Below are 10,021 nucleotides of genomic sequence, written 5' to 3' on the forward strand. Positions count from 1 at the left end.
CCAACCCTATGCCTCCAGGCAATGGAGGACGCATGTGGGGACATAGAGATTGCCTCTGTCCAAGGTTGGATACGCCATGCTAGGAGATACGTTTTCTCTTGCCATACATCGAGGGAAGTATCTTGTGATGTGGACAAAGTATTGTGGCCAGACCCAGGCCGGAGAAGAGATGAAGCGTAGCTTAGCACTGGTGACTCTGTCAATCACCATATTCTTATCGGCAGACTCAGTAGCCTCGGTTTTTCGGATGACTGACTCCAGTTCTCTGCTGCCTGTGACTGGAACGAATTGCAAAAATCGCTGAAGTTGGAGACTTTTATCTCCCTCACCAACTTTAAACATCTGCTATCTGAGCAGCTAACCGATCGCTGCAGCTGTACATAGTCTATCGGTAAATAGCCCACCCATTTTTACCTACCTCATCCCCCACTTTTCTGCTCTTTTGCACACCAATATCTCTACCTGTACATGACCATCTGATCATTTATCACTCCAGTGTTAATCTGCAAAATTGTAATTATTTGCCTACCTCCTCATGCCTTTTGCACACAATGTATATAGACTCCCCTATTTTTTCTACTGTGTTATTGACTTGTCAATTGTCTACTCCATGTGTAACTCTGTGTTGTCTGTTCACACCGCTATGCTTTATCTTGGCCAGGTCGCAGTTGCAAATGAGAACTTGTTCTCAACTAGCCTACCTGGTTAAATAAAGGTGAAATAAATACAAATAAAAAACTGCCCCCCCCCACCAATTCCTGGACTGCCCCCGGGACCCCACACACACAATTGTGTTCTTTACTGTATTCTAAAGAAAATACTTTTGGTTTACATATGTTTATGGTTTTGTTGTATGCTACCGTATACAACAGTAATGTTTGGCCTAATAAATATTTTCTGTTTCTACATTGCATTGGTGTTTACAGTGTACTTGTTACCCCTCTCAGCAGATTACTTTCACTGTAGAACATTGTATTGAAATGTAGATATAAGCCTATGAAAGACCAAAGTGCTTTAGATTTAGAACAGTGTTTACATGGTATATCTAAAAATGTACTATTATGAAAGCAGTGTTTGCCATTTGATGCAAATGCTTCATTCTGACATGTGTTTACAGCATTTTGAATGCAGTGTTACATTTTGAAGGAGATGTGAGGCATTTTGCATTTTGTGTGTGCAGTTTTGGGAATTGTGTGTAGAGATTTGAAATAAAGAAGACAGTTTTATAAAAGTGTGTAAGCAGTTGGAAAAAACTGTAATCAGACTTTTTTTATATATGTACAGTGCCTTGCGAAAGTATTCGGGAAAAAAAAAATTCAGTCTCTCGATGTGCAAAACTGATAGAGACATACCCCAAGCGACTTACAGCTGTAATCGCAGCAAAAGGTGGCGCTACAATGTATTAACTTAAAGGGGGCTGAATAATTTTGCACGCCCAATTTTTCAGTTTTTGATTTGTTAAAAAAGTTTGAAATATCCAATAAATGTTATTCCACTTCATGATTGTGTCCCACTTGTTGTTGATTCTTCACAAAAAAATACAATTTTATATCTTTATGTTTGAAGCCTGAAATGTGGCAAAAGGTCGCAAAGTTCAAGGGGGCCGAATACTTTCGCAAGGCACTGTATATGAATAGGTTAGATTTTAGAGCAAAGACCAGCAGACAATGTGCTTCTCCGTGATTGGAGCTAAATCAAAAGAGCCAATGAGCTTGGTTGCAGTACCACCGCTCCCCGGTAACATTTATAAGTCGACACTTAAAACATAATAAAGGACTGTAATTCAATCTGTATTGCGGAAGTATTACTGATTGCGCAATATAAATGTTAAAGTAATTTACGATTGAGCCGACATGCAGCGGTTACTGTGAATGCAGTCTCCACTAAGGCGGGAACATTGCCTTTACATTTCAATCACGCTGTACTTCCTCTATATGGATTGAACCCAGCCCATACACTTTTACTTCACAAAAGCACTTCCTACAGAACCATATTTTCAAAATTGCCATGACCATTACCAAACTAACATTGTCACAGGGTTAGTCTAGGCTTGCCTGGTTAATCTTAAAATGGACTGACATGAAGAGTAATTCCATTGTTTTTATTAGTGTACTACAATTAGAGCTAAAATTCCTGGGGTGGCAGGTAGCCTAGTGGTCAGAGTGTTGGGCCAGTAACCGGAAGGTTGCTAGATCAAATCCCCGAGCTGACAAGGTAGAAATATGTCCCCAAACAAGGCAGTTAACCCACTGTTCATTGTAAATAAGAATTAGTTCTTAACTGACTTGCCTGGTTAAATAATAAATGATAGTCCAACAAGATGGGTTTTCCTTCTAGTGATTGCCATCTTTCTTACAGTACCAGCGGCGGTGAATTCATGAAACACAGTGCTTATCATGAACTGTTGCTTACCAGCCTTGGAAGATAATAGAGATTATTAAAAAGACCATAAAAGCAATACTGTGAGCATTTGTTACAGTAATATGTAAGGCCCCACTTTAATTGGGTGTTTGTTCCCGTGTGGCTGGCGGTTGTGTGTGTTTTGGGTGTGCTACACGCATGCTCGTGCCTGCCGGCTGGGTATTTGATTGGTAGTGTATCAGCCATTTTGCCTCACAGGATACATGACCCAGAGGGCAGCCACACATCAAAGACCAGTCACATGTCTTTCAAGCAGAACATTGTTATTGCACCCAGATCGTTGAATATATATTGCTCCATGACATTGGTATGCAACGGCCATATACACATACTTTCATACCACAGCTGTGTGTGATGACAGCGCCGAACATGAAACACCAGACGGCATGTTTTTCATCAAACCACAATGTAATAGTGAGGACTGGGATCAGGGCTGGCCTTAGCCTGGTTAAACCAGACTGAACATCGTGCTCTGAAACAGTGAGTCTGTTTCAGTCTGTTTTAACCAGGCTAGCCTACAGTAGGCAATCCTTGGGTCAGAATGTAACTTTTGTAATGGTCATGGCAACTTTGAATACAGTTCATGTAAGGGATTTGGTAAAGTAAATGTGAAAGTAGTCAAATCAAATTAAATCAAATTGTATTTGTCACATACACATGGTTAGCAGATGTTAATGCGAGTGTAGCGAAATGCTTGTGCTTTCTCAGTGAGTTACTAGTTACTAGTGAGTTACTGTCCAATTGTAAATCAGTAACGTAACTTTTGGATAACCCAAACTCAGTAGTGTAATCTGGTTGCTGCCTGTGGGTCTTGGGTAGCCTCAACTACAGCAATGTCGCCAGTGCAGTGAGCGAGACCACTCCCACAGCAGCCAGCAGTATCCCAATGAGAGACACGCCAGAGGAAGGAAGTTAAATGATTTCACTCAGAATATAATACAACATCATTATAAACTGAGTAATACAGGATGTCTGTCCAAATGCAGTTTCTCAACGCTTCAGTTAGTGGAAAACATTTTGAAATAGGGAGGTATCTTAACATGCCCAATAAGAACACAGATTTTTACTCACCATTGCTAGATGTTTCCTTAAGGTGTGCCCTAGTGAACAACTTCACCCAACACAAAAGTCATTCACCTGTTGTGCTCTGGTAGTTGACCTCTAGTTGAGACGCCTGCTCCTCAGGGAACTCATTCGTCTGTAGCCAGTGAGAGTCCTGAACTAAGATGGGACTGAGGGCAGCATCCGCATTCCCATCTATCTGTTGTGAAACAGTAATCAGTCAGTGTACACAATCGGATGGGGAAGAGATGCAAGCTAGACTCCACTTGATAGAAAACCACCACTAGCACTGATGGTCAAATCATAAACTCCAAAGATTACTCTGGTAGAATACAATGTCAGTCAGCAGACTCCTCCCCTTTCTCAGGCCACAGTTGGAGTCACAGCAGCCACACACCAGGTCATCCCCACCTGCTGAAACCCACCCTAGAGGAAAGAAAACAAGGCCTGGGGTCTTCAGAAAATGCAAAAAAATTAAAACCATGTATAGCTTTGGGTCCTAGTTCTATACAAATCCAATATATAAACATCCAGGTTTGCAGAATTATAGTTGTGTGCAGTATAAACTCAATCCCCAGAGACAAACCGGTTTGCCTCTGTAGTAAACTAGCAAGCCATGTGTTCTGAGTCAATGGAAGCAGAGGCCGACATTGCTCCCTGTCACGACTTCCGCCGAAGTCGGTCCCTCTCCTTGTTCGGGGATCGACGTCACCGGCTTTCTAGCTACCGCCGATCCACTTTTCATTTTCCATTTGTTTTGTCTTTGTTTTACACACCTTTTTTCAAACCCACAATCACTTGTTCATTATTTAACCCTCTGTTCCCACATGGTTTTTGTGAGTGATTGTTTATTTGTAATTTTGGTCTGTCATGGTGTACATGTATTTGTTACTTTGTGTATTTTCCATTTTGAGCAAAGTGTGTTTAATTAATCATATCTGCTGTCCTGCACCTGACTCTCTACACCAGCTAGACCTAGGACCCATTACAGAATCACTCACCCGAAGAATGGAGTCAGCAGGAGCAGACGCCCTCCCTGTTCCAGTGGAGTAGCGGGTTCAGCAGCACGTGACCATGTTGCAACGTCTGGGCACTGCCATGGATCACGTGCTGCAGACTATGGATCGCTTGGAGAGAGGAGGAGGTTTTTCAGCGCCTCCACCAGCTCCACTACAACAGGTCCCACTGTCTATCCCTCTTTCCCCTGGTCCCAGCGGGATTCGACTCGGGCTCCTGAGGGAGTATGATGGGACGGCTGCCGGAAGCCAGGGTTTTTTACTATAGCTGTAACTCTACCTGACGACCGTCCACCTGGCTCCTTCGGGGCGTGAGAGTGTGTCCGCTCTCGACTCCTGCCTCTCAGGCAAAGCCCTGGAGTGGGCCAACGCCGTATGGTGTGAGGGAGATGCGGCGTTGGATCATTACGCAGAGTTCACCCCCCGTTTTCGGGCAGTGTTCGACCACCCACCTGAGGGTCGAGCGGCGGTTGAACGTCTGTTCCACCTGAGGCAGGGGACGAGGAGCGCGCAGGATTTCGTATTGGACTTCCGGACCCTGGCCACCAGTGCAGGATGGGAACGACAATGGCCCTGATCGATCACTACAGGTGCAGTCTGCGTGAGGACGTCCATCGGGAGTTGGCCTGCAGAGACACCACACTCACATTGGACCAGCTGGTGGACCTGTCCATCCGTCCGCCTGTACGTTCCGTCTACTGTCCACGACCGTTTGATCTATTGGGCCCATACGTCACCCTCTTCTGGTCATCCTGGCATCGGGCGGACGGTGCGTTGCCTTAGTGGGAAGTACTGGTGGCCCACCTTGGCCAAGGACGTGAGGGTTTATGTTTCCTCCTGCTCGGTGTGCGCCCAGTGCAAGGCTCCCAGGCACCTGCCCAGAGGGAAATTACAACCCCTACCTATTCCATAACGGCCGTGGTCGCAACTGTCGGTGGACTTCCTCCCTCACAAGGCAACACCACGATCCTGGTCATTGTGGGTCGGTTTTCTAAGTCCTGCCGTCTCCTCCCTTTGCCCGGTCTCCCTACGGCCCTACAGACTGCGTAGGCCCTGTCCGGCACTACAGGGTGCCTAAGGACATAGTCTCTGATCGAGGTCCACAGTTCGTGTCCAGGGTCTGGAGAGCGTTCATGGAATGTCTGGGGGTCTCTGTCAGCCTCACCTCAGGTTTTCACCCCGAGAGTAACGGGCAGGTGGAGAGAGACAACCAGGATGTGGGTAGGTTTCTGCGGTCATATTGCCAGGACCGGCCGGGGGAGTGGCCGGTGTTCATCCCCTGGGCAGAGATGGCACAAAACTCACTCCGCCACTCCTCCACTAACCTCTCTCCTTTCCAGTGCATACTGGGGTATCAGCCGGTTCTGGCACCGTGGCATCAGAGTCAGATCGAAGCTCCTGTGGTGAACTAATGGTTCACGCTCTCGAAGGAGACCTGAGATGCTGCCCATGTGCACCGCGAGGCGGCAAAAAGGGGAACTGGGCTAACCGGGGAACTGGGTCTGGCTCTCGACCCGAAACCTGCCCATCCGCCTGCCCTGCCGGAAGCTGGATCCGCGGTTTGTGGGGACATTTAAAGTCCTGAGGAGACTGAACGAGGTATATTACAGGTTACAGCTTCCCCCAGATTATCGTATTAATCCCTCATTCCATGTGTCTCTCCTCAGGCCGGTGGTGGCAGGTCCACTACAGGAAGCTGAGGTGAGGGATGTTCCTCTGCCCCCTCTGGACATCAAGGGGGCCCCGGCGTATGCCGTTCGAGCTATCCTGGACTCGAGGTGTTGGGTGAGGGGCCTTCAGTACCTCGTAGAGTGGGAGGGGTACTGTCCGGAGGAGAGATGCTGGGTGCCGGTGGAGGACGTCCTGGACCCTTCGTTGCTGCGGAATTTCCACCGTCTCCATCCGGATCGCCCTGCTGACTCTACACCAGCTACACGTAGGACCCTCTGACATGTGATGTACATCTTTAGGATGGTAGGAGAGAAATTACTTGTACAGGGTTGTGTTCATTAGGGTAAACAGCAGAAAATCAAAGTCATTGTTTCTTATTGGACAAGTCCAGGTATTCCACCTGTTTGTTTTCCTCCATTTATTGCCTAATGAACAAGACAAGTAAGTACAGTACATACAGACTAAAAATAAAATAGCCTTCAGGTGAATGTATTATTACTCACAGAGCTCCTCTCATCTTGGTGGAACCTGAAGTCCTCAAGCTGAAACTAGAGTTTGTCATCCTGGGTTTGCTGCAGGAAGTGGGACTTGGAGCCGGTATGTCTAGCATTAGTAAGACACCTGATGGGGTGAAATAAAAACAAAGTTGAATTTACATTCACAATATACAGAAATACGGTAAGCTGGAAGGGGAACACACACCCATGGTTCTCAATAAAGGAATATCTAGGTTCAGGGGCCAGTGTATCCACACAGCTGTCCACGTAGACATGGAGAGTTGTGTGGTGGGCTTGGATAATGGAGGCTTCAATGCTCATGACATGCCCCAGAAAGTAGACACTGAAGGGCCTCACAAATTGCCAGTCATCTGTAAGAGAAGAAAAGCTAAAGCAGCAATAGAGCCTCACAATGGAGGTGTCATAATACCCATAAAACCTAGCAGTCAAACAGGGAAATGGTTCTAGTTGTTTTCCACCATTCATTTTTCCCATAGGGGATTTTAGAAACACTTAGAAACAAGGTTACTTTTGTAAATATATTCTGCTCTATTTACTCTCAGATTCTAAAATGCGAATTAGCATCAATGTAGACATCATGCAAAACTACGAATCCCTGCAAGGTCCTGCATGTCATCTCTAGCTGACACCTTTGCTAACAGGTATTGTGTCAATTTCAAACTTGCACAAGACAGTACAAAGAAGTGTCAATATAAAGAGATTTAGCCAATTTATTCATTACTACATTAGGCTATCATTAGATAGTTAATCCAGAGATGCTTACCTTTGCCTTGATTTGGCAGTCTCGTCCAGATCATCATGGCATTTGTAGTGCTTTATGAAAGCCACATTAGCAGCTAATTAGCATTTCTTTTGGGGGGGGGAGGTAAATACAGGAGAATATATTCATTAAAGTGACTGTCCTAGAGAGATTTACACATTATCAAAATGTCATGGCAGAGTAAGCCTACATACAAATGCCCTATGGGGAAAATGATTGGAACCATTTCCCTGTTTGACCGCTAGGTTTTATGGGTATTATGACTGATACAATGGTACTCTATAATCCAAAATGGTAGAGGTCAACTTTAAAGGTGTGGTCTCACCTATGTTCTATACCCACCTGTCATGAGCCTGAGAGAAAAGACCAGCTGCTGCTCTGCAACCTTGGTGGAGACAAAGGGAACCAAGGTAGGCTTCAGAGCATTACTGGTTTACTGGCATTACATTGTGCTTCCTGATGGATACAAATGTTTTACAGCCAAAGCCAGGGTTGTGTTCATTAGAGCATGATATGGAAAACATTTGAAAAGTGAGAATGAAATAAAAGTACTTACCTTTGATAATGGCATTCAACTCCAACCTCAGCATCATTTGTTCTTACAATGGGAGTGCCTTAAACTGGTGATGGTGTGTAGATAAGGGTACAGATATAGATGAGTACATCCTCTGTTATCTAAAGAAAACAAAGTCACTTTCCAGCACTACAGATTGTACTACAACACCACTAAGCATTAATACAATCCACACTTCCTTGTACGAAGACGGTGACTCTGGAATCTACAGATGTTCTGTTCCATTTCTCATTCCAAACTAAATAAATTCATGTGTTCTTTTGTAGCTTGCAACAATAATGGAAGAGAACTATTCCTTGTACAATTCCCCCATACACACAGGCCCAAACATACCTTTAGCATACCATTAGCATGCTCCTATATCCTAGCAGCTCAGTCTCAAACAGCAGCCTCTGGTCAGCATGGTCAAACTCTGTGGATGCATGGTGCTTCCAGAGTGGCACAGTGGTCTAAGGCACTTAGGGTTCAGGGATGTCCTTGTCCCATCGTGCACTCGCGACTCGCGATGTCTTGCTCCCAGGCAGACTAAATAACTTTTTTGCCCGCTTTGAGGACAATACAGTGCCACTGACACGGCCTGCAACGGAAACATGCGGTCTCTCCTTCACTGCAGCCGAGGTGAGTAAGACATTTAAACGTGTTAACCCTCGCAAGGCTGCAGGCCCAGACGGCATCCCCAGCCGCGCCCTCAGAGCATGCGCAGACCAGCTGGCCGGTGTGTTTACGGACATATTCAATCAATCCCTATACCAGTCTGCTGTTCCCACATGCTTCAAGAGGGCCACCATTGTTCCTGTTCCCAAGAAAGCTAAGGTAACTGAGCTAAACGACTACCGCCCCGTAGCACTCACTTCCGTCATCATGAAGTGCTTTGAGAGACTAGTCAAGGACCATATCACCTCCACCCTACCTGACACCCTAGACCCACTCCAATTTGCTTACCGCCCAAATAGGTCCACAGACGATGCAATCTCAACCACACTGCACACTGCCCTAACCCACCTGGACAAGAGGAATACCTATGTGAGAATGCTGTTCATCGACTACAGCTCGGCATTCAACACCATAGTACCCTCCAAGCTCGTCATCAAGCTCGAGACCCTGGGTCTCGACCCCGCCTGTGCAACTGGGTACTGGACTTCCTGACGGGCCGCCCCAGGTGGTGAGGGTAGGCAACAACATCTCCTCCCGCTGATCCTCAACACGGGGGCCCCACAAGGGTGCGTTCTGAGCCCTCTCCTGTACTCCCTGTTCACCCACGACTGCGTGGCCACGCACGCCTCCAACTCAATCATCAAGTTTGCGGACGACACAACAGTGGTAGGCTTGATTACCAACAACGACGAGACGGCCTACAGGGAGGAGGTGAGGGCCCTCGGAGTGTGGTGTCAGGAAAATAACCTCACACTCAACGTCAACAAAACTAAGGAGATGATTGTGGACTTCAGGAAACAGCAGAGGGAACACCCCCTATCCACATCGATGGAACAGTAGTGGAGAGGGTAGCTAGTTTTAAGTTCCTCGGCATACACATCACAGACAAACTGAATTGGTCCACTCACACTGACAGCGTCGTGAAGAAGGCGCAGCAGCGCCTATTCAACCTCAGGAGGCTGAAGAAATTCGGCTTGTCACCAAAAGCACTCACAAACTTCTACAGATGCACAATCGAGAGCATCCTGGCGGGCTGTATCACCGCCTGGTACGGCAACTGCTCCGCCCTCAACCGTAAGGCTCTCCAGAGGGTAGTGAGGACTGCACAACGCATCACCGGGGCAAACTACCTGCCCTCCAGGACACCTACACCACCCGTTGTTACAGGAAGGCCATAAAGATCATCAAGGACATCAACCACCCGAACCACTGCCTGTTCACCCCGCTATCATCCAGAAGGCGAGGTCAGTACAGGTGCATCAAAGCTGGGACCGAGAGACTGAAAAACAGCTTCTATCTCAAGGCCATCAGACTGTTAAACAGCCACCACTAACAGTGAGTGGCT

At 46.6% G+C, this 10,021-nt stretch overlaps 1 pseudogene; it reads right to left on the bottom strand.

Annotated features, from left to right (window-relative positions):
• Positions 1-3,550: 3,550 nt before the first annotated feature.
• LOC118363984 (zona pellucida sperm-binding protein 3-like) overlaps positions 3,551-10,021 on the bottom strand; it is a 16,978-nt pseudogene continuing 10,507 nt past the window's right edge.

Source organism: Oncorhynchus keta, chromosome 30, assembly GCF_023373465.1.
Source record: "Oncorhynchus keta strain PuntledgeMale-10-30-2019 chromosome 30, Oket_V2, whole genome shotgun sequence".
Lineage (NCBI taxonomy): Eukaryota > Metazoa > Chordata > Actinopteri > Salmoniformes > Salmonidae > Oncorhynchus > Oncorhynchus keta.